We start from the raw sequence: 25,844 nt of genomic DNA on the forward strand, positions 1-25,844 counted from the left end.
TTAATGTCTTCCATATATCCCAACGTGATCAATTTGATTTCTTGTTATTTGTCTGGAGATAGCCAGGTGCCCTTATGCATATCGAGATGCTTAAATCTGGTACTGCTAACTACCATGTTTTTTTCCGCTGCGAAGTCTAGCAAGTCTTTCATTCACTGCAGTGAAACTGGAGACCAGCTGTTTTAACCTCCGACTAACTACAAATCCGCAGCCAAACACTTACTTTGTGTCATGACTGCTATAACACAGTGCGTCAACTTTATGTGTTGTTGTGACGCTTTTCCCAATCCTGTTTTTTTAGGGGAGGGTTACTAAACCGACGCCCAAACCCAAGTTTTTAACGTTCTTATGGCTGAATGCCCGGCACATGTTAGCTCACTACCTTTAACGGTTGTTAAAGGTTACTCCCCAGGTGACACCAAGATAAATCCTGGGCTTTGTTCCTTGGTTCCTCTACGTCACCCCCGAAGGCTATAAATTATTGAAAACAATCGCCCGTATCACCAATTAGTAGAATTTTTTGTGTAAGGAATGGAGTGTAGATGAGATGTACCAAAGGATTATTAGAAATTGATACAAAAATATACTGCACTAAAAACCATTTCGTAGAAGGAGACAAAATTATATAAAGACGATACTTTTAATACCTCTTTGTAAGTGGCTTGAACTAGAATTCTAAAATGTATTAGGAATGTCAGTACAAAAAGTTTTACAACTCGAAATTGGCTATGTGAATGTGGATAAATAAGTTAAAATGTTCCCTGAAATTTGATTAACGTTTTTATACCCTACATCACACTGTGTTAAAGGGTTTTATGTCTTTGTGCATTTGTTTGTAACATACAAAAGGAAACGAGATAGACCCATAGTTCCATCTAGGTAGGTATACATAGAATCACTTTCTATGTCGATTTATGCATGTCCGCCCGTCCGTTCGGAACGTACGGGTCGCATTTATTGTCAGATTCAGCTGAAAATTGGGGAATATCATTTTTTAGCCATAGGAAGAACGCTATTGCTTGTGGTGAAAATCGGATATAGCTCCCATATACGTATATAGATATTTTTTTCGTTCGGTCGATTTTGGCCGATTTCACGTATTTGCTGCAGCAAACAATCTATATATGTTTGATTTCGATGAAATATATGAAATATGGAATGTGTGACTGAATTAGGTCTAGAAAAAAGTGTGTCAAATTATATCGAAATCGGTTCAGATTTGGATATAGCTCCCCTATATATTTTTTTCGGCCGATTTCACGTAATTGCTGCACCAAACACGCTATATATGTCAGATTTCGATAAAATATCGGTCAAGAAATAAATGCCAATTAATATCGAAATCGGTTCAGATTTGGATATGGCACCCATATATATGTTCGGCCGATTTGAGGTATTTGATGCACAAAACACCCTATATCTATCCAATTTTTATGAAATTTGCAATGTGTGACGGAATTTGGTGTAGAAATAAGTGTGCCAAGTTCTATCGAAATCGGTTCTGATTTAGATATAGCTCCCAACTATATTTTACATAAGGTGTAGGTGTAGGGTATCATAAAGTCGTTGATCCTTTCCTTATTGGTTGAGTACTTAAAAGGAGTACTAATATAATTAAATGCAAGTTGATAGAATATATTTCTGATATTTTCTGACTATTGACGTGAATGGGTTTCGAATTCGGTATTAAAAAGTATCCAGCAAAGTGTTTGTAGGAAAAATAGTTTTATTGTGGGTGCAAGTGATTTTGTGAAAGAAGTTCTGATTTTACAAGGGAGCGAAAAGTACTAACGTTATTGGAAACTCAACGAAAAAAACTCATAGCAACACTTGTTGATCTTCATACTGGTTGTGTCAAGCATAACATAATGACTGCACTGATTTACTGAAAGTGCTCTGAGTTAAGCTCACATTATTTGAATATCGCCTTTTTCAAATTAATTCCAAACATTTAAATATATTCTGGCAATATCTTACACACCACAATCCATTGGATCCTTATTTTAAGATTAATACCTTTTTCAATATTGGCTATAACCACTTGTTGTTCCTCTTCTCCCATGTGAATCTACCAACAAATAAACACAAAAACAAAACAACACATAATGGAAAATGGGTTGGGTCTTATTTCGACCAACAAAAACCAAATAAAAAGAAACGACGAAACAAAATGAATTTCGTGAAAAAGTATGTGTGGGTCTTACTCGCTCACATCTCTAATTTGAACATCCTCGAACACACCCATCCAAAAAACTATTCGTCTATATACTCCGAATGTTGTATATAATATTTACTAACTTTTTCTTCTTCCTTCTGCTTATTTATCCTCAATAACGAAACCGACAAAAAGTAGTTTTTTTCTGCTCTAAATTCTTCCCTCCCAAACTTGCCTACCTCCAGAACAAACCAATTTCCCATTAAACTCAAAAACTACCTTGGAGAAAATCGAACTGCTTCTTACATCTTTCCAAACGCTGCCAATGTGCCCATTTTATTCCGCCCAATTGCCACATGGATCCTAGAGCAAAAAACACGTGTTCTATATAACGAAAATGCCAAGAAAAAATTGTATTATACCACCCACTTGTAGCTTCCCGGGCACGTTTGGGCATGTATACCATAATGGCATTGAGGAATTTTCGAGCAACAATTTTTTTTCTTCGAATTTTAGTCACAAAAAAACCAAAGAAGCTTCTTCTCCTTCTTCTTGTGGCATTTGTTTCGTCTGTATGCAGAGCTCAAACATTGCATAATGTTGTTGGCCCAGTCCCAGGGAATCTGCTGGCTGTGCCCCTTCTCCCGACACAACACATGCACAAATACACACACAGGGGGACGCATTCATGCACTGCAGTAGTTGAAAGAAACACAAGGAAAACACAGAAAAGACGAACAAATCTTCCTCACGAAAACAACTTGGCTGGCTATAACCTAAAAACCCAAACTGTGAACTAAAAGAAAAACTTCCCCACTCACAAAACTCTGTTCGTGGGTTTATTTCGTATAGAAAAAAACAGACGTTAAGCTAAACGATGTGTGTGTGCGTCTATGGGAATGGGTGTTTTGGCTACAATACTGACTCTTGGACCAACACCACACGCAAGTACTGTCATTATTGCACCTACTACACTACTACCACTACTACTACTATTCCCACTAATTCATCCTTAATGCTACAAAACACAGACACACAGCTGTGCAACATAGTCGTTGTGTTCCTTCTCGTTTTGGCAGAAAATACGAAAAAAAGAATACGAAAATGAAAAATATAAAATACACAGACACACTCTACTAGATTTAACTTAAACTACTGTGTGATGCACTGTGAAATAAAATGGATCTCGATGTGAAATAACGATAACCGGGGAAATTTGTTACTGAAATCTCCTATAATTTTTTATCTGAAATTTCAAATTGAATCGAGATAGATATTTTCGACTGAAAGACTATCTTTTTAGGCTTAGAAAAATGTTTAAACTAAATTCACTTCAGCCACGGTTAAGTCGATGTACAACCTAATATTTCTTCCAAGTTTAAGGAACGGCTGCATCGGATTAATTAAAAAAATACCCCGAAGATTTCAAAAAATACATTTTGGTGGGTTTCTTTGACATAATATGCCGTTGGTTTCAAATATAGTAGGTAAATGGGGAAAGAATAATCCATTAATATTTTTTTCCTTTATTGTTCCTCTTGGGAGCATAGGGCTTCTACAAGAAAATTATATCTTATTTTATCGATACATATTGTTTTTACATCATTGATTGATTTATTAATTCGTGATAATTCATTTAGGATTGTTCTGCGCCATGTTTTCTTTGGACGTCCTGGACGTCGAGATCCTTGAGGGTTTTATTCTAGAGCCGCACGAGAAATACTGATGACCGGTTTTCTTAAAGTGTGCCCAATGCATCTCCACTTCCGTCTAGCGATTTGCTTTGTAATAGATTCTTCTTTCATCCTGGTATGTAAATCTATGTTTGAAATAGTGTTTGGCCAAAATATGCCACAGATTATTCGGAGACATTTGTTGATAATGGTTTGAAGTTTTTGGGCTGACGTTTTTGATATGAGCCATGTTTCACTGCCATAAAGAAGTGTTGACTTCACGCATGAGTTGAATATTTTTACTTTGGTATTCTCGGATATTTGTGTTGCTTTTGGCTTTTTTCAGCCGGTTGTCAATCGACATCATGCTAGCCAGATAACGAAAACTTTTGACAAACTCGGTAAGATGGTATGAGATTGTGAAGCTGCAATCGGACGAGTTGTTTATTCGCATTGCAAATGTTTTACCAATATTAATATCCAGCCCTGATTGTGTTGTCATCATATCTAAGTCATTTAATTTTTGTTGCATATCAGAAAATTTGTGAGATAATAAGTAAATGTCATTTGCATAAAGAGGGCAACCCTGGTTTACCCCTGCATTGGTGTAAAAGGGGTCACTTATGGTTCCGTTGTGAAATACGTGAAGGGCGGCGTTGTCGTACATGTCTTTTATTTATGCGAATCAACCATTCCTCCGAAATGGCTGAAATTTGGTATTTAGTCTTTGTTGGACGTAAGAGCCTTTCTGACTGAAATTCGTCGGTATAGGTCCATGTTTCGATATAGCCCCCATGAACGGTTTTATTTATTCTGGAGGTTGTGACGCCAATATCCCACCGAAAGACTGAAATTTGTTATTTAGTCTTCCATGGGGTTATAAAATATTCCAGAAGAGAATTATCAGTATAGGTCCGCTAGTTCCTATATTCCCAATAGAAGCGTACCTCTGCATTTTCGGTATTTTGAAGGTTTTGCCAAAATATTGAGTGTAAAAACTTTACTCCAGAAATTTGTAGGTATAGGTCCACTTTTTCATATAGCCCCCATGGAACGGTACCTCCCGAATTTAGGTATTTTGAAGGTTAGCTGCATTGTTTTACCGAACTAGCTGAAATTTTGTATTTAGTCTTCTTCATAAACGAAAGGAAAATAACACTGTGCAACACGAAAATTATTAACGATATTCTGACACAGCAGTGTGATAGAACACCAAAAATGAGAAGACACGTGTCTCGCCGTTTTTGACTATCTCATCAACTTTCGCGGTTATAGGTCTCCAAAGGTTTGAGGCTTTGATGTAGAAAGGATCATATAGTCAGGACTATATCTTCCAAATCGTTAGGAAATTTTAATTTATCTCGGAGGCAAAGTTTTAGCTCTTGTCTTAAAGAACAAAACTGTGAACACATATAATCCATCAAGTTTCATCTACAAAGTCAAAATCGCCATGGTCAAATTTCTTTTAAAATTTGTTCTCAAATTTTGTTATACAGCTTTCAAACCTATTAAATTTGAAGCAAACAACCAACTACAAAAATGTACCTCAGATCTCAATAAACATCTTCCTAGAATATACGAACTCTGTAGAAACGGATCTTAATAGTCAAAATAGAAAACAAAACATCACTCAAAAAATTACACACAGTGTAATTGTTCCATTTTACTTCAATACAACTCGTGGTGGAGGGTATAGCAATTTCGGCCTGGCCAAACATAACGCCGTTCTTAGCTGTTTAAATATAATTTTATAGTAATTTGTAATTATAATAAATGTTTCAATAAATAGACTACATTTAATGGAGGCTACGCTTATATAGGGGCTATACCAAAACGTGAACCTATACTGTCTGATTTTTTGCAAGGGATGTTTGTACCTGTATAAATGCCTTGTACCTTTAGCCAAGACTAAATAATAAAATTTCAGTTATTCCGTGTGAATAATGTGAGCGTAAACAATCGACAAATTTCACGGGGAAAGTTGTATCCCCCTCGCGAAAACTAACTACCAAATTTCACAATCTTTAAAATACCGCAAAATGGGGGGGGGGTCTATATGAGTACTTGGATCTATAGCAACAAATTTCAGGTGAAAAGTTATACACCCCAACAAAGACTATATACCAAATTTTCGTACCGTTCTATGAAGGCGTTACCCTGTACCGATAAATTTCAAGTGGAAAGTTTCATACCCCTAACGAAGAATTTCGGTGGAATATTGAGGACACAACCTTCAAAATACCGAAAATCGGGAGCTACCGTTCTATAGGGGCCATATGTAGACATGGACGTATACCGACAAATTTCAGATGGAAGGTTTTGTGCCCTCAACGAAGACTAAATACCAAATTTCAGCCATTTCGATGTTGTAATGAGGCTAAAAACTTTAAAATACTGATATTCGGGAGGCGAGCAGTATAATAATACCCACCATATTATGGTGGAGGGTATAAAGATATTATGTTGTTGTAATAGCATGTAATACAATTGTATGTTGGTTTTCCTGCAGAAACCGATTCTGAGTAGGTGTATCGTACGGGCCTAGTTTAGACGGCTGCATCCTCCTGAACGTAATTGAGCGAAAATTTCTCTGGTTTGTCTCTGCAGCTGACGTTTTTCAGCTGTCATACATGGTGGGTGTACCCCGTGATACATGGTGGATGTGAACAATAGTTGTTTATGGCATCTGCTACTGCATCTGTGTAAATGGTACCACAACATAAGCATGCTGATCTAGGGTTCACTCTTATATCATTCAACCACTTTCTCTCTAGATTTTGAAGATCCCTTCTGACATGCCTGGGCGGGGGAGTCCTATTCACCATACGGTGATTTGGATAATTTTACGTTTACAACCGAGCAAGTACTACAATGAGAGCATGCCATTGCGTTGCTGTACTGGAAGAATCTTCGACTCCTCATACAGAAAGTACACTGATGACACCAGGCTACACCCTGTGACAATCCTCAGTGAGGTGTTTTGACAGATTTCAACTCCCTGTTAAACTTTACGGGGCTACGATTTCTTGTTTCAGAATTCCATATGCGACTGGCGTTCGCACATAGAATTTTTTATCCAACGTTTCTAAATTGGCAAAGGCTTTTGATAAGTCGAGGGCCACCAACAGTGTCCAATCGCACAGCTTGTTCTTTCCAAGTCCACGCTTAATAACTATGGAGAATTTGTGCAGCACTGTTATAGTGCCGTGCAGCTTACGGAACCCGATGCTGGGGAAGATTATTCTTTGCTACGGGCGACAAAAGCGAAATCGGCTTGTACGATTCACCTTTGCTGATATGCTCATTAGGGTTATGACTTTTTTACAACCTCATATCCCTGTATCATAGCGTGATGAGTTTTGCCATAAGATTACATAAAATCATAATTATAAGGTGATTCGGTGAAAAAACCTCACGCACAAAATGATTTTAAAATTTGAATTTATCAAAATTATTGACAATTTTTTGAAGTCACTGTAAGCAGATATACAATTGAAAATAAACTTTAAAGTCACATGAGATAATTAAACTGACATAACATTTATTTGTCACTGTCAATTCTGAGAATTGTAAAAATGTCGTAAACACTTTTATTTAAAAATATAATTTTTTAACAAAAAAAAAAAAAAAAAACAAAAAATTAAAATTTTTTCAAAGTGGTTTGTGAATAACCTTTTCCAATATTTGAATAAAATAAACATTATTATAGTTATTAGTAGGCTTATATTTATTCATTCGTGCAACAAAAAATAATTTTTGAAAAAAAAATTTTTTTTCATTTCATACATTTTTTCAAAAAATTGTATTTTTAAAATCGATTTGTGCGTGAACTTTTTCCATATTTCAATGGAGTAAACGATAGCTTAGTGATTATTAGGCAAAAGTTCATTCATCCCTGCTACAGGAAATCATTTTTGAGAAAAAATGTCAAAAAGTCATAACCCTAATGCTCATACAGTTGTTTCAGCATTACCATGGAGACACCGTCAATGCCTTACGCTCTGAATGAGTTAGCGTTATGGTGCTTTCTCATGGACTGAAAGAGATCTAATGCGACGCAGTACTCTTTTCTTCGTCCTGTCACTCTCAGGGTGAACAAAAAGCTATAAATTAAAACAAATTGCGCACCTCTTCGGTTCAGTCAGCGTAACGTTGCCAAAAGTGAATGAGGATTATTTTTATTTTTCCAGGGAACGAGAGTGACTTAACCGTTGACAGTAAATCACTTGTTCCAGCTCAGATGATCTAGACACTTGTGCCAATGTCTGCTCCCTATCTCTGGGGTTGGACAGGTGACATCTCTGAAATTGGGCCAATTAGCTTTCCATGATTAATGAAAGTGCGGCGTTCAGAGGTGCTGAAGACGGGCAGTCTGCCGATGGAAACGATTATAGGGAGATGGTATGACGCAATAGAATCGATGTCTGATGGACTATGACACTCTCCGCTAATTCTGGTAGGGGCGTCCTCATTGACTCTGCCAAACTTAGAGCTATCTACAACGCGAGTCAACCTACTCTACTTCTGGTAGCCGGGCCACCAGTCCCGGCTCCGTTTGGGGACCAACTGGTAGTAGCCTTCATGGGTACGAGGTCGTACCAGAGACTTAATTCTGGGAACACGGTTGCCGGCAAGCCCCCTGGTCCTTGTAGCACTTTCCTTCGGGAATGCAGTCTCGGACTGGGGCCGGTAGTTGGTGCGGCCCTTCGGGGAGTATCGTGGTGGCTGTGGTTGCCCAAAATCGCGGGAAGAGTTCGTAGATCTCGAATGGGGTAGCATTCTCTACCGGCTGTTTGCGCCATAAAAAGACAGGAGTTTTAGATGGTGCTCCGCGCCAAACCAAGGTGGTGAACAGGGCCAAACACCTGAACGCAATTGGTGCCTCACTACGGTGCAAGGGGCGCTGATTGGTCGCCTATAACCAGTCCAGTGTTGTGAGGACACCGTGGGGATAGGCTGAAAGGCAGGGACCCACGTTAATCACACCACGTTCTACTTCTGGTAGTCCTTGCTCAGTTCGCTGTAAAAGTCCATTGCAATTAAATTGCATAAAGGACGCATTTCCAGCGATTGGAAGAGCAACTGGTAAATTGCTGCGTGTTCAGTTTGCTGTTGGGGGACTATAAGGGCTGTGATCTCGCAGCATACAACAACATAGTCCCTGTCGTAGTCCCTCACATGGACGAGTCCAAAGCAACCCCTGAGATACACCTACTCCCGACATATATTGCATCTCACCGAAGTATTGATGTATGCGGACGTGACAACCTGAACACATCCAACTTGGTTCTGGTTGTTCCCTTTGTGCCACATGTACACTGAGGTGGTAGCCGCTGATGTTGATGATGTGGTTCATGGTCAATTCGGTGTCGAAGAACCCGTCGCCGCTCAATGGTTCAGAAATCGATTTTTCTCGCCAAAACCACATTTTTTGTAGTCACCTATTGTTAATTTCTCTATGGTATTCGATAGTAAACATATTGAAACTAAGGAAACCAACAATTAGTTCAAAATATTGGAAGGTATTTGCGTGGCGTGCTCTTAAATACGACAATTTTTCCCAATTTTGAAAATACGTACAATTTATGAAGAACGACATGACTATTTCTCGAAAACTAGAACAGATTCAAGTTCATTATTTTTTGTGAGGTAGGTAGGATTGTTGTCAACAAATTACCGTAGCGTTTACACGAAGTGAGCTATTTTATTTTTCCTCAGGTACTAAATTTTAGTAAAATTCCAAATTTGATCGACTACAACTTTTAGGAAACAGCATGGAACTATGTTTCGTTTTTGCAGAATGATGACTGAGAGTGTCCTCTTTCGGCGCATATATACTTTTGTACCAGTCCCTTTTCGCTCGTTTAACACTTTTTTCCAGGGTTTAAAATGCTAACGCCATATTAGCAAAAGCACCGAATATTTGCAGCTTTGCCTGCTAAAATTTCTTCGAAATATGTTTAGCAACAATGAACAACGGCAACATGTAGCAACAAATTTCACAAAAATATTAGGTGTGTCTTTTTACTTACTAAATGTTGCTGAAACATTTTTTTCGGCAACTTTTCCTTTATACAACTGTCAAAATCTGCAAAATTAGTAATAATTATTACTAATTATCACGTAAAAAGACACAGCTATTGCTAGCGATGCTGATGCTATTCGATTTTGTCGCTATAATAAAATAGCCACGCATACTCATATTTTGCAGCACCCATGATCAACACATATAAGAAAAGAGAATAAGCAAAAAAGTTTCAACGGCTTAGCCATGTTTTCAGCAAACAATTGTTTTTGAGATCAGGGTTACCAGTGTAATGCATTAAAAATCACGATATAATTAATTCCACTTTTTCGTTCAAAGGACATGTGAATTTTTGGTGAAGCTGTTCAATCTATATTTTTTTATTTTTAAACAATAATAATTAGTATTCTTTAGGTTCTACCGTTTGATGGAGCATTTTGACATTAAATGACACCTTTTTTATTACTGCGTTGGCAACTCTAATCACAAAATCACAGCCTGTTGCTAATTCGCTGCGACGAATGGCCAGCCGACTGCTAAATATGTAGCGTGGTTGTCGATTATGCCTAACGAAAAAAGATTAGTCGTAAAAATCGAAATAAGCAAAAATGTACAAAAATAAATATGCGTTCGGTTGCTTATTTAGCGGTGTGTGTCAATGTTATGTAGCAGTTGAAGTGTACAGCTAATGCTAATGGTTTTAAACGCTGGCTTTTAAACCCAGCTTTTTTCCATTTAGCTGGGTTCAAATATGTGTTTTTTCCATACCGTTTCCCATATTAATTATAGCTTTTTTAAACAAATGGAAGTTCCCAATGGTACAGAAACTTCCTCACCAAAAATGTTGGACATAGGGTTTGATATAGCCTCCATATAACCGTACAACCCGATTTCAGGTATTTTAAAGATTTTATATTCATTTTCAGCCCGAATTTAGTGAAACTTGGAATATGGAGTTTCCAATGGTACAGAAACTTCCCCACCAAAAATATAAGTCCAGGTTTTGGTATAGCACCTATATAACGGTACCACACGATTTCAGGCATTTTAAAGTTTTAATCGACATTTTCGGCCTACATTGGATGTAATTTGGTTATGAGGTTCTCAGTGGTCAAAAAGTTTTATTACTAAAAAGTTAAAAATAAAAGATAATTAAAAAATAAGTTACAGTGTTTTATTAATAAATGCACTAAATGCTTGCATTTAAATTAAAAAAAATGGTGACAATATTAAACGGCAAGCGTTTTATTTGAGAGATTCCATAATAAAAACATATTTTCTAGGTTTTAGAGCATTTGTAGATAAAACACAGTAACTTAATTTTTTTAAATTATCTTTTGTTTTAATTTTTTCTCAACTTTTATTGCTGAAAAATATTCGGTCGGTTTGTGGCAATTGGTTTTAATTAAAGCGTCTTGCGGTGCCAACTATAGCTCGATGAACGCGTTATATTTTTGTGCGCTTGTTTAAAACACAAAGATCTAATCCTTCATTGATCGATATTTTTAAAAATATTAGGTTTTACGGAAATGATGGACCTAAATTCAAAATTGTAATTTTTTCTTAAAAACTGACGTTTTTGGTCATAAAGCGGAAGCATAAAATTAAATAAAAATTATCGATGAAGGACTAGATTTTGATGTGTTCAATAGACTCACAAACATATATGACAATCGGTTCTTTAGTTTTCGAGATAGAGTTGATACGGTTTTCAAAATGTCATTTCGAAAAAAAACTGTGTTTTTAGTTTCTATGCCATAGTTGTTTCTATCTCAGCCAATATAGTTCCGCTCAACTTGAAAATATTACCACATATTCTATGCTTATTATACTTTTAAATAAACCAATAAAATTGTTTTCGATTTTCTGATATTTATAATTGAAGGTCAGCCCTTAAATAGTGGGGCCAAGATAAATTCTAAACTTTACCATGTTAAAGCCGACCAGGGTCTTACCTTAGTGTCTATCGTCCCTTAAAGCATTTTAGAAGGACGATCACATTATTAAATATTTATTGAATAGAATATGTTGGAAAGTACTAGTAATTTTAGAGAATTTTTTCTACAGTTATTGTTCTATTATTTTACTATTAAGTTTTTCATATTCAACACCTGTTGAATTCATGAAAAATATATCATAATTCCCTTTCTGTACCACAGTGCACATTCCTGTTGAAAGATGCCAACCCATTTACGAGCAACTAACGTAAAGTTTGTATGTGTGTTAGTGTATGCATGGGTTGAGTTTGTAGTTGTGTTAAAACATTTACCCGGTTTTTTGTTATTCTTCCAAATTCGTAGCTCTACTTGCTAATGTTGTTACGTTTTTTGTTACTGTAGTTTTATATATATTTTTTCGTTTTAACGTAGAATAAAGAAACGAACAAAATTATATATTTTTGTTATTGCCTTTTCAACAAAATTTCTATCGCCAATCGTGTACAAACTCATACACTCTTTTGTCGATGGAAGTTAGAGTTTTATACGTAGCTATTACCAAATCCAATTGCACATCCTGCTCATACTTTTACTCCAATCCGTAGGATCCACAATGTTTTCTTCTTTATTTTATGAAATTTATATTAAAAAGGGTGATGTTATTTTACCCATCCCTATTTTGAGTGTGCGTTTTTTTAATGTTGGCGATTTGCCGAGTTGGTAAATGATAGGTACTATGCAGAAAAAAAACAAGTATACATGGCAGTCGCTGAAAAACCAAATATAAAAAATTGGTACATAACGTTGCATGTTCATCCTTACTACTTGGCAACCAAAAAGCAAATCTCTTGTTTTTTGGCTGTTCCATGACTTAAATAAAACTTTTTCAGCAGATGACTCGTTTGAATCTACAAGTGGATGCTGGTGGTTCAGTTAACAACACCACAAACTCCATGAAATCCTTTGCCATTATTGTCTGCAGTTGAGAAAAGTCAAAAACTAACACTGTCATTCTTGTTCTCTGTTGTGATTTCTTCTTCCTTGGTAGTGATAAAATTTTGTTTGAACACCAAGCAGACCTAGTGGATTTGTAAGAATGCACATTGCATTTCAAATCAAATGTTGCTATATTGAAAATTAATTAACAATTTGTTAAGACCCTCTTGTGAGGCCGAAAACCTTTGAGCAGATTCAAAAAATAAAACCTACCTAAGTGTAATTAGAATCGTATAAAAAGTACATGCTGTTAATAACAAAAAAAAAAAAAAACAGATCAGGTCGAAAAATGCACTAAACTATTTTGTTTGTGTGGTACTAGGAGAAGTGGTTGGTGCCACCGATTCCCCGGCTAGGCAACATCAAACTTTCAACGGTGGCAAATACCCCTCAGTAAAGTTTGCGACATTTCCTGAGTATTTCAGCCATGTAAAACTTCTCTACAAGTGCTGTCTTAGGACACTCCGTTCGGACTCGACGATAAACTGTAAACGGGGTGCACTCATTGATATGACAGAAGTCTCCCTTGTCCCGCCTGGGATTTTTGAGGAATTATTATACGTAACTATTTCGAGGACAAAAAAGCTAGGAACGTATCTTTCTCCCTCTTTTATCTCAAGTGAATACTGGCCTCCCCGCTAAATGCAGTGAGCTAAAATGTGTCATGCGTTCACCTAAAAACTAAATTAAAATAATTATTATTTCGGAAATTAAGTAAGTAAGCGGTAAGTTAGCAACCAACATAAAGATGTCGCTAAGTCCTATGAATAGAAACAGTGTTGCCAACTTTTATTCATACTTTTCATTTATAATTTTGTGTTTTAATTTTACCGATTTTTGTGTGTAACCAAAAATGCGTTAGAGAATCCCACTACTGGTCTCCACGGACGCTTCATATAGAAGGTGCAGATTACACACCGACGGATGTTCTTTCGAAGTACAAAGCCGATATAACTGCCAGACAGAAAATACGCCTTTCACTCAGAAAGTCCCAGGCCGGGCCAAAACAACATACTCTCCAACGGTGGCAAAATTCCCCTCAATGTAACGTAGGCGACATTTCCTGAGCATTCCAGCCGTGTACAATTTCTCTATATGTTGGCTCGGACTCGGTGATAACAAGTAAGTCCCATATCATTGAGCTAATATAAATTGGCGTGTACTCATTGATATGAGAGAACTCTCCCGTGTACCTTCGGGGATGTTTATGGGAACATATGTACAACAGGGAAGCTGGACATCGGAAAGCTGCTATCAGCACAAATAACCACCGCATATTGAACTCAAATTGCTTAATGAAGGCTCTACTCGTTCCGATAACATATCAGCGCCGCGGAAAAGTATTTCCCTCTCTATGCAAACAGGTGCAAAAACCATACTTGAATACCAGAGGCCTCCACCACTGTTGTCGGTTCAATGCACAGGATTGACTCGGAGATATCATCGACCAGGGCAGTCACTTCCACAATTGTGAGTTGTGTTCGTATATTTTTTCACCACAGGAGCGGCAATATGGCTGAAAAAGCTGCTAAGAGTTCTTTTGGTCCGTGCCGAAATAAAAAGAAAGAAGCGTGTGTCCGACTTCGCCGTCGAATTCATTGACGTTGCCGGAAGACGACACACCACCGCAATCTTCCTAACAACAAAAAACTTAGCACCACAAGTTGCTGTTCAGCGCCCCGGAAATTAAATTGCAAAGTTCTATGCAACAACGTCAGGGAATTGTAGACTTTATGAGTCGGAGAAACATGATGGTTAACGTGATCTAGAAAGCAAAGCTCTCGGTCACATATTGCGTTGCGATGGTTATGTTTTGCGAAAGGATCGTACAAAAAGCAGTGGATGAGAACTTTCCTTCCGTATGAACAAGTCTGTCTAGTACAGACCTATCACGCATGAGCCTGACTCTAGTGACCCATACATAGAATGTACGCGGATAGCTATAAAGTGTGAGTCTCCGCAATAAAGTCAGGGGAATTGTAGACTTTGTGAGTCGGGGACACATTATAGTCGACACGATTCAGGAAACGAAGTTCACCGTCACCTATAGCTTGCAACGTTGATGGTTACAACGTTTTGCGAAAGGAGAAACAAGAAGGGGGAGGAGGACTTGCCTCCCTTATACACCATTCTGTCCACTATAGACCCTTCTCACTCGACTGGGGGTATCAGTAAAGTATGGGACTGCAGATGGTTCTAGGAGCCTGCAATGATAATCATCACAATGACCAGAGGGTTACATCGCTGACCGAGCATATTGATAGCTTCACATTGTGCATTGTTAACGTAGACGATCATACGAGGATACATAGTTTTTCCATCTGAGGAATATGCAAACATCCGCCGTTAAATCTACTGCCACACTAGTCACCACCTGGACAACTGAAATGAAGCTCCAATGAACATATTGATCGATTTTGTCCGTCTACTAACAATATATTGGGTGTAACGTTCTAAAATATGTCCATCACGCCCTAACGTCCATGACATTTGTGATAGGTTAAATATCCACCTAGCTGACATAGTGCAGCTAAAACCGCTGCCACACTGTTTACCAACTGGAAATGAGGCTCCCCTGAACAAATTGATCAATGGTGTCCTCATTCCGACCACTGAATACCCCAAGTTATTGCGACAATATGAGAAGGAGGGGAAAGCTCGCAGAAAAAGTAACATTGTTGACCTCTTAGAAAGCAATAGGACGGTCTGTTATAAGATATTCGGCGCCAGTGTGGCATGCAAATGTTAGCGCTACCACCCATCACGAGGAGGCGAAGATGATACCGGTGCATCCGCACAATAAGATGTCGCCGTTACCGACGCTTGCATCCTTACCACAATCTAGGGATAGGCTTTCCCCACTTAGGCACATCAGGAGAGATTTTTATGATCTAGAGAGATCAAAAGATACAAGAAAGAACCTCTAGATCAACAAGCCTATTAGACAGGCCTGAAGAGCATTCTCATTGATGTAATTGCCAAGGCAGTACAAAGGTACAGTGTGAATGGCATACTCGGAGACCACCGTCATCTGTGGCAGCAGTAGAATGCCAGCTGTCAAGGCAAACGAGAGTGGTTTTAGCCTAGCTAATATCCGGTCAATAGAGGCGCCTCAATTCACATTGCGCCCGAATTGATGGTCATTCTTGTTGATTGGGACCGCACGGCATGTTGTTTAGCTACACCTGCTCACCTGTCTCCTAATTCGCAACAAGTCAAGGCTGCCGAATTTTTAATTGGGGGCACAAGGGAACAAGATATTGTTAGCAGAAAAAAAACAACAAAAAATAACTAGGAACCCATGATGTGACCAGGAGTGTCATTTTTCTACCGAAGAGTAAAGACGAGCAAGATAATTTGGCAACAGTCGCCGAAAGCGTGCTCAGGTTATAGAAATAACATTTTTCGAAACTATTGGTATCCAATACTAACGAACGTGGCTGTTATACAACAGATCCAATACCACGAGATGGATTTGAGTTTAAGCCGCACGGCCACGATGAGGTACATAACATACCCCAAGTGAAAAGGGAGACTTCTCTCGTATAAATAAGTGCAATAAGTGCAAAGCATCGCCGAGCCCGAACGGCGTGTCTTACTAACTACGGCGTACACTACTTGTAGAGAAGGTTTCTATGGTTGAAATACTGAGGATATGTAAGCCAGCATTACACTGAGGAGTCAGCATGTGGTAAATACATCAATAAACCGGATGAATAATAAGGCCGCAGCAGAAGATGATTTACCAACCTATATGTTTAAGAACGGAGGCGATACGAGGAAAATCCTTCAACAAATTTCTGGCAAATCTGAGTTGACGGTAAAATTTAGCTGAGCCCGGCTGGGATTTGAACCTGGGTCATCGCAAACCAACGGAAAATGTTGCTGACGTCTTAGCGTTCTGTGCCACAATCCACTTAAAATAAAATCTTTCGATATGAAAGGTATACAATCTACGAAAGTAAAATATAGAAAAATGTCTAAAAAATTCACCCTACGTGGGCCCGAATCCCTGGAAGTTTCGGTGGAGTAGAGTATGTCCTTTTTGTCAATTAAATTTTTTATCTTTAAAAGCATAATTTAAGCACTAAAATATTATAAACAAGTAAGAACGGCGTTAAGCTGGGTACACATTGTCAGTTTTGAATGACAGCTTTGTTGGTGCTTGCTAGTGTGGCCGTTCATTTTTGTCATTCATCATGCAACCACAAAATATTTTGTGGTTGCTGGACGGTTGGACAGTTATCGATAATTGCAAAAAATCGTCATTCGAAACTGACAATGTGTACTGTACTTTAAGTTCGGCTAGGCCAAACGTGTTATACCCTCCACCACGAGTTGTATTGAAGTAAAATGGAACAATTAGTTTCCTTTCGTTTATGAAGAAAGCTAAATACCAATATCAGCAAGTTCGGTAAAACAATGCGACTAACCTTCAAAATACCAAAATTCGGGAGGTACCATTCCAAAACATCGATCTATACCTACAATGTCTGGCGGAAAGTTTTTAGAATCAGAAAAGAGTAAGTACCAAATTTCGATAGTTCGGTAAAACCTTCAAAATACCGAAAATTAAGAGGTACGTTTCTATGGGGATATAGGAACCCGCGGACCTATACTGATAATTCTCTTCTGGATTATTTTATAACCACATAGATGACTTAATAACAAATTTCAGTCTTTCGGTGGGATATTGGCGTCACAACCTCCAGAACTACGAAAATCGAGAGGTACCGTTCTATGGGGGCTATATCGAAGCGTGGACCTATACCGACGAATTTCTGGGAGAAAGTTATATACCCCCAACGAAGACTAAGTACCAAATTTCATCCATTTCGGTGTGAAAATAAGGCTAAAACCTTCAAAATACCGAAAATCGGGAGGTACCGTTCCATGGGGCTATATCAAAACGTCAATCTATACCTACAAACGTCTGGCGTTTTTAGAACCAAAGAACACTAAATACCAAATTTCCGATATTTCGGTATAACCTTCAAATACCAACAACAAATCGCTTTTATGGGGGACACAAGAACCACAAGGATGACTAAATATCAAATTTCAATCTTTCGGTGCGATATTGGCGCCACAACCTTCAGAATTATGAAAATCGGGAGGTACCGTTCTATGGGGGCTATATCGAAACGTGGACCTATACTGACGAATTTCAGTCAGAAAGCCTTTTACCTCCAACAAAGATTATATACCAAATTTCAGCAATTTCGGTGGGTTGCTGTGGTCACAACCTTCAAAATATCGAAAATAGGAAGTTACCGTTCTATGGGGCTATATGATGGCGTGGACTTATACCGACAAATTTCTGGGAGAAAGTTGTATGCCCCCAACGAAGACTAAGTACCAAATTTCATCCATTTCGGTGTGATAATGAGGCTAAAACCTTCAAAATACCGAAAATCGGGAGGCACCGTTCTGTGGAGGCTATATGAAGGCGTTCACGTATATCGACAAATTTATGGGAGAATGTTGTATACCCCCAACAAAGAGTCAGAAACAAATTTCAGCCATTTCGGTGTGATAATAAGGCTAAAACCTTCAAAATACCAAAAATCGAAGGTACCGTTCAATGGGGGCTATATGAAGGCGTGGACCTATACCGACAAATTTCTGGTAGAAAGTTTTATACGCATAACGAAGTATGAAATTTCAGCCATTTCGGTGTGATAATGAGGCCAAAAGCTTAAAAATACCGAAAATCTGGAGGTACCGTTCTATGGGGGCTATATGAAGGCGTGAACCTATACCGACAAATTTCATATGGAACTCTTAATACCCCAAATGAAGACCAAATACGGTATTTCAGCCAATTCGCTGGAATATTGAGGCCACAACCTTCAATTTACCGGAAAAAGGGAGGTACCAAATTACAAAGCTCTATCTTAAACATTGCGAGCTGTATCTTGATTTCAACAGACGGGCGGATATGGTTATATCTACTTAAATTTTACCCTGATCAAGAATATATACTTTATAGGGTCTCCGATCAATATTTCGATTTGTTACAAACGGAATGAAAATATAAATATACCCCCATATTATTGTGGACAGTATAAAAATTGACTTCTAGAAAGAAAGGGGCTCAATTAACCCGTCTTTGGAAAAAAGCTTCAATTTAAAATTCACAAATGCAAATTTACAACATTGTACGTATAAATGGGGGTTCCAAATGACGAAAATTCTCTAGCAATAACAACACCTAATATGCCTAATGATATTAACCTGACCAGTTAACGAAACGATCGTCCCATAGCGGTTGATGTGTGTAGGACCTCACTAGATATTAAATTTCAATATAATTTCAATATAATATAATTAATTATTATAATAACGCGATTAATAATTAAAATAATTAAAAACCTCACAAAATATTGGCATTCGCCCCTCAAAAAAAGAGGTCGAGGTTTTGTACGAACCACAAACTCTATCGAGTATACTACGATATTGGTATAGTTAAACGTATCGGGTTATAACAATTGCCTTGGCTAGGATTTGTCAGGACGAGATCGAAATTCAAAATTGGAAAAGGAAAACAACAAGTATAGAGTAGTAGATATCTAATCATAGTTCGGGTTATAGGACAAATGTTCGGTAGAGGACCATCTAAGTAATAGAATTTTCTACAGTAATGTTCTCAATTATAAAAGACCTTGACTTCCTGACTCCTCTTCCTCATTCGCAAAATTTTGGTATATATTATACTAGAAGGATACATACACGCAGACAACAACATGTTGCTTCACACACTAATGCCGTTTTTTGTTTGTGCAAATATTTCGTACATTTTCGTATTTGTTTTATTTTGTAAAAAGTCACGAAAATTGTCGTAGTCGTCGCCGGCGTTGTCGTCATCAGGAATAACAACACCAACAAAACGAACTGTGTATGCACTAGGGTTATGACTTTTTGACATTTTTCCTCAAAAATGATTTCCTGTAGCAGGAATGAATGAACTTTTGCCTATTAATCACTATGCTATCGTTTATTCCATTGAAATATAAAAAAAGTTCACGCACAAATCGATTTTAAAAAAATAATTTTTTGAACAAATATATGAAATGAAAAAAAATTTTTTTTTCAAAAAATTATTTTTTGTTGCACAAATTAATAAATATAAGCCTACTAATAACTATAATTACGTTTATTTCATTCAAATATGAAAAAAGTCGCGAAAAACGTCACTTTGAAAAAATTTTAAATTTTTTGTTTTTTGTTAAAAAATTATTTTTTTGAATAAAAGCGTTTACGACATTTTTACGATTCTCAGAATTGAAGAAAAATAGTAAGAAATCAATTTTATGTCATTTTAATTATCTCATGTGGCTCTAAAGTTTATTTTCAATTATATATCTGTTTTCAGTGACATCAAAAAATTGTCCATAATTTTGATAAATTCAAATTTTAAAATCATTTTGTGCGTGAGGTTTTTTCACCAAATCACCTTATAATTAAGATTTTATGTAATCTTATGGCAAAACTCATCACGCTATGATACAGGGATATGAGGTTGTAAAAAAGTCATAACCCTAGTATGCACGCTTCTTCCACTTACACTCACTCACAACTGTTGCTGAGAGCCAGTACACAGCAACATTGCATAATATCGCTGCGGATATGTATGTACTAACGTTGTTTTGCTGGCAACAGGTTGGGGTCAAATGCAATGAGCTGTTCATATTTAAACTTACATATAGTAAATGTTTGTCCTTCTCCTCCTGTCCCGCTTGGGTTTTTCATGAAGCTGGGAGGTCAGAGAGTCACGAATGTGTGTGTGTGTAAACGTTTTTGTTGTGCCATAATAGTGAATTTTGGTATTACACCAAATGAGGACACAAAACGATATTTGTGTCTGAAGGAGAGAAGAAAATAAGGACAACGTTAAGGAGTAGAACACATAGCTCTCTCCCAGTCTCCAACTGCAATTCATAGGAATGAGGAAAAATTCCTCCATAGTGCGGACTAATACCAACAGACACTTGACTTTTTTTGTCTGTACGAAAGTGGCGATTTAATTTCGCATGAAATGAAATAGAAGAAAATCTAATGCGAGATAAGTATAAGGAATTGTAATATGAGCATAGCTGTATTTTAGTAAAAAAATATTGCATGGATTAAACAGGTGGCGACAGGGAAATGATTAATATTTTAATGGAAAATTTAAACTCATCTTTGGAGATCTGGTATCATGCAAGGGACTTCCTGAAAGAAACAAATGACTGTGATATTCCAAATGGGGAAACTCATTTCCCTCTCCAAATCCAAAGGATATAACTTATAGAGATTTTTATATGGGAAAATTTATCAAAAACAAGTAAAGGATTTTCAGTCGGCTTTGCCAACAGAGAATATACCTTCAGCCTGTGCGAATGCAGACTTTCATCTGTGAACAGATCGAATAACGGCTACACAACCAAAATCCTCTTTTCAAAAAAATATATGTATATTCCGGGGGTTTTCAGAATTTTGTGGCCCATTTTAGGCGTGTGAAGAAATATGGATGGTACCTGACGGATTGGAGGATATTGTCTATTTTGGAAATGGATCTTATATTCGGTTCCATTTCTTTCGATAGATATCACGCTTTTGGATCATTATGTCAGGAAGTATAGGCATGCCCACGGAAAACATAATGTCGCTGTAAACGGCGCCATAGGTAGTAGCTTCAGTGAATATTTCAAAAAGAGCGTCGATCAGATTTTAGACATTTAACTTTTGTGAGGCTAATACCCTAAGGAGTGGACAACATGGTCCATTTTAGAATTAAACTAAGTTTAGATTAAATATTACCAGTAATTCGGTTCCTTCGTTCAAAAGATAAAGTCCGCACCATTTTATCAAAATTGTTGAGCTTTTGTGGAGAAGTTAACGCAAGGAGTGGACCAAAAAACCTTTATATATGATTCGCAAAAATATTATTATGCAATGTTTGGTTTAACGCGGTAACTTGTTCGAAGGGTGCCATGCGCTCCAGCCACTAGAGAAGGTGGTCATCGTAACAGGGCCCCGAGTACAACCATCCTGTAGCAATAACTCAAAACAATTCGAGGGGAGGTCTTAAAATGTACTTTTCCGAAAATTTGTGTATCAGGTTCCCGAAGCAGTGGACCGATTCTATACGATCCTTATCTATGTCTGATAGAAATATCCAATGTATGGACTAAATCGGTTACTCTCTTCGAGAGTTATTGGGCGCACCATTTTAGCAAAAAATGTTGTATTTTACGGAGGATGATCCGACGAACTTGACTAAAGTTTAGACAAAATTTTACGACTGAATTGAGGACGTAATCGGTTGATCCGTTAGACATTTATCGTGCGTTCCAGCCAGACAGACATACAGACGCTCGGACATGGATAAATAGACTCCAAATTGTCTGAAGCGGATTTCTTCTAAACATTTTTGGGGTCTAAAACCATCAATGAGACACATCTCGGTTGTATGAAAGTGTAGCCAGCAAAAAATTCCATTACCAAAAATGGATTTATGTAATACTTTATGATAGCCGTTACTACTTTCAAATCAGCCTACTAACCCATTATTTCATCAATGGACTGCCGAAGGAATGTTTAATTTCACCACATTTCAAAATATTTGTTCTCTTTGTTGTTCTTCATTTGCAATCGGTTCGTAACCTCAACCATACAAGAATTCACCCATGATCCTTACCGTTCTCATGTGTGAATGTGGTGTTAAATTAAATTTTTCAGTTACACTAAAGGCTCACTTCGTTGATCCATGGATCATGGATACTCGGATATTTGGCATGTGGCTGCCACACTGAAACGGCCCCCTGGCTACGTTGTTATTCCAAGCTATGTATTTTTAAGATGGTAGAAGTGACAATCAGCTTTTTATATCCTCCACCATAGCTTGGAGGGTATATTAAGTTTGCTTTTCCGTTTGTAACCCATTGAAATAATCTATAATTATATTCTTGATAAGGATAAAATTCTGAATCGATCTATCCATGTCCGTCTGTCTGTCTGTCTGCTGTAATCACTCTAGCGTCCACAATATTTTTTCACCTAACTAGATGTAATTTGACAATTGAGTTTTTTAGTGGTCACAAGATTTCTTCTCCAAAAATTGTGACCTAATTTAGGTAATTGGGTTATCCGTGGTTCAAAAACTTCTACGCCAAAAATTGTAAGGAAACTAACTATTCCATTTTAGTTCAGAATATTTTCTGTTAGTTCAGAATTATTTTCACCCTGAATTTCCAAAAAAAACCTTAAAACTTATTAAACAGGGTGATCCCATTGTATGAAGTCTAAACTAAAACGTCGACCTATGTTTATAGTTTTTGGTGCGTAGGTTTCATATCTTCTAAGAAATCAAAATGCAAAATTACAGCTAAATCGGCTTAAAAATGTGGCCAAAATCGTCAAATTATCTTAAATTGAGGGTGCCCTTATATGAGGGCTATACCCCTACTTGGACCTATGTTGACAATTTTTGGTTGAAATATTCTCTGGACTCACAAAGTAAAAATACCAAGTTTTCAGGAAAATCGGTTCAAAATTGTGTTTCTTAGAATTAAATTTGTACCAGCCAAATATGAAATATTTCTGAATTTGATGTAGCCTGAAAATTTTGTGCATAATTTATCGCAACGAATCGCACCTTGAAATGATTTTTTTTATTAAAGTATACACATCAAAGTAATATTGATTTTTTTCTAACATCGACCACTAGCGATCAAAATTTTTTGGGTCTGCTGTGGCCATGGTTCAAACTTCGATCCCCAACTAAGAACATTTGATCGGGGAATTTGCAACCCGGTGCGTTCTTAAGTGTTGCAAATATATAGATTTTAAAACATTGGAGCCCTCCGAAATTCATCAACAAATACATAGCCTATTTTCATATGGGACATTTCCGACTGGCCCTGTTTATCAGTTTTAAAAAATAAAATATTTCAAAAAGTGGGCGTGGTCGAGTATTTTGGCTCCAAATAAGTACCTAGGGTTGGAGACACAACCATTATTGCCTCCCAAATTATTGCTACAACCGATATGGTCACAAGATTTACATATACAGTGTTTAAAAAAAAAAACTTCCCCCAACCCACCTTCTCCGAAATTCACAAAATATATATTACCAGGGCATTACCACCTTAAACATTTTCTGCAAATTTCATGAAAAAAGGTTCAGTAGTTTTGGAGATATAACACATTAATAAAGAAGGCGTGGTCCCGTCTTTAGTCCCCAATGATGTATCTAGATTTTTCGCAAATTAGTTTTCAAACTGATAGTCTACAATTTTCCCAAATATAGCGTGTTAAAAAATAGGGCACTAGAGAGGAACCCCACCGCCTCCGTAATTCTGTAAAATATATTTTCTATTTTCACGATGGGACAACTTTAAACATTGTCTGCAAATTTCATGAAAATCAGTTCAAAAATTTTATAGATATTTAAAAAGTTGGCGTGGTCGAGTCTTTAGACACCAAATAGGTATGTACGTAAAGTCGGTCAAACTGGTCGGTGCGATTAAGGGCCGTAATTTTTGCAAATATAACGGTTTTAAAAAAGTAGTACATGGTGGGGGAGGTTTCCCACGCCCTCCGAAATTCGACAGTGCGGGGACAAGTCCATACTTCCTGAGAAATTGGCCTGAAAGCTGTAAAAACTCGTTATGGCACCATGTGTTGTGGATGGATCGCGCGGTAACTTTCGAACGGATAACCTATTCAATCCAAAATTTTGGCAATCGTAATATTTTGCCCAAAGTTAAATCAAGTTCTTAGATGGGCTTTATCGGTCCACTTCTTTGGGTACTTCCTCCACAATAGTTAAAAACTTTTCGCTAAAATGGTGCGCACGATAACAGTAACCCATTTGGTCCATACTTTGGACATCGTATTATTTCTACGAGACATAGATCAGGTTAGAATATGGACTATATATGTCAACTCCTTAGATACGGATACCTCCCACACCAAATTTCGGAAAAGTGCAGTTTAGGACCTCCTCTCCAATCGTTTTTATTTTTATACCCTCAGCATTTATGCTAACGAGGGCAAAATGTGCCTCATCGAAATAATGGTTTTAGACCCCAAGTATGTTTGGACAAAATGTGTTTCAGACAATTTGGAGTTGATTTAGCCATGTCCGTCCGTCTGTCTGTCTGGCTGGAGCGCACGAAAACTCTGGAACGGATCTGCCGATTCGGTCCACAATTTGGTCTTCGTTATATTTTGTGCAAACTTAGTTTAATATCGAAGATAAGCCATATCGGTGCACTCCTTCAGGTACCTCCCCCACAGAAGTTTAAAAATGTTCGGAAAAATTGTGCGCCTGATAACTCTTGATGGGAGTGAACGATTTGGTCCATACTTTACACATCCTAAAATATCTACCACATATAGATCAGGTTCGAATATTGACGTTATTTGTCAACTGCTTTGTGTACCTCCTACAAAAATTTTTGGATAAATTCACTTTAAGACCTGCTCTCGAATCACTTTGATTTTTGTTGAAGTAACTTGTGTTAGCTGCCTCAATTACGGCAGTAAAAGTTTTAGGGGCAAGTCCATACTTCTTGAAAAACCGCCCGAAAGTTGTAAAAAACCCCTATGGCACCATATGTAGTGGCTGGAGGTCTCGAACCGAATACTGCGTTGGTCCACACTTTTCATATCGTAATATTCCTTAGAATATTAGATGAAATTCGAAGATGGTGCTTATATTCGCTAAAATAGTAAGCGCAATATCTCATAAACGGAGCAACCGATTTGGTCCAAACTTTAGGTCAAAAGTGGGCCCTATCTGTTCATTCCTTATGGTACCACCCACACAAATGATCACTATTTTTGTTTAAGTGCGGTTAAGGGTCTGTGCACGAATCCTATGGAAATGTTTACCGAAGGTTCTCCCTGTAGCCCTGTCTACAGCGATATGAAGTTTTTCGTGGGCAAGTCCATGTTTCTTGATATAATGGTGCTATCGAGAGGAATGACTGCAAAAATAAGACGCACTTCCAAAATGGACTATGTAGGTCTATTCCATTAGATACCTCCCCAGCAAAACTTTTGTCTTT

The 25,844-nt window shown here is 37.5% G+C and overlaps 1 protein-coding gene across 2 annotated transcripts in view; it reads right to left on the reverse strand.

Moving 5' to 3' along the window:
* Eip93F (Ecdysone-induced protein 93F) overlaps positions 1 to 25,844 on the reverse strand; it is a 561,454-nt gene that overhangs the window by 348,246 nt on the left and 187,364 nt on the right. The gene's annotated exons all lie outside the window — the stretch shown is intronic.

The sequence above is a fragment of the Musca autumnalis genome, unplaced genomic scaffold, assembly GCF_047663935.1.
Source record: "Musca autumnalis isolate F117 unplaced genomic scaffold, ASM4766393v1 scaffold_1, whole genome shotgun sequence".
Classification (NCBI taxonomy): domain Eukaryota; kingdom Metazoa; phylum Arthropoda; class Insecta; order Diptera; family Muscidae; genus Musca; species Musca autumnalis.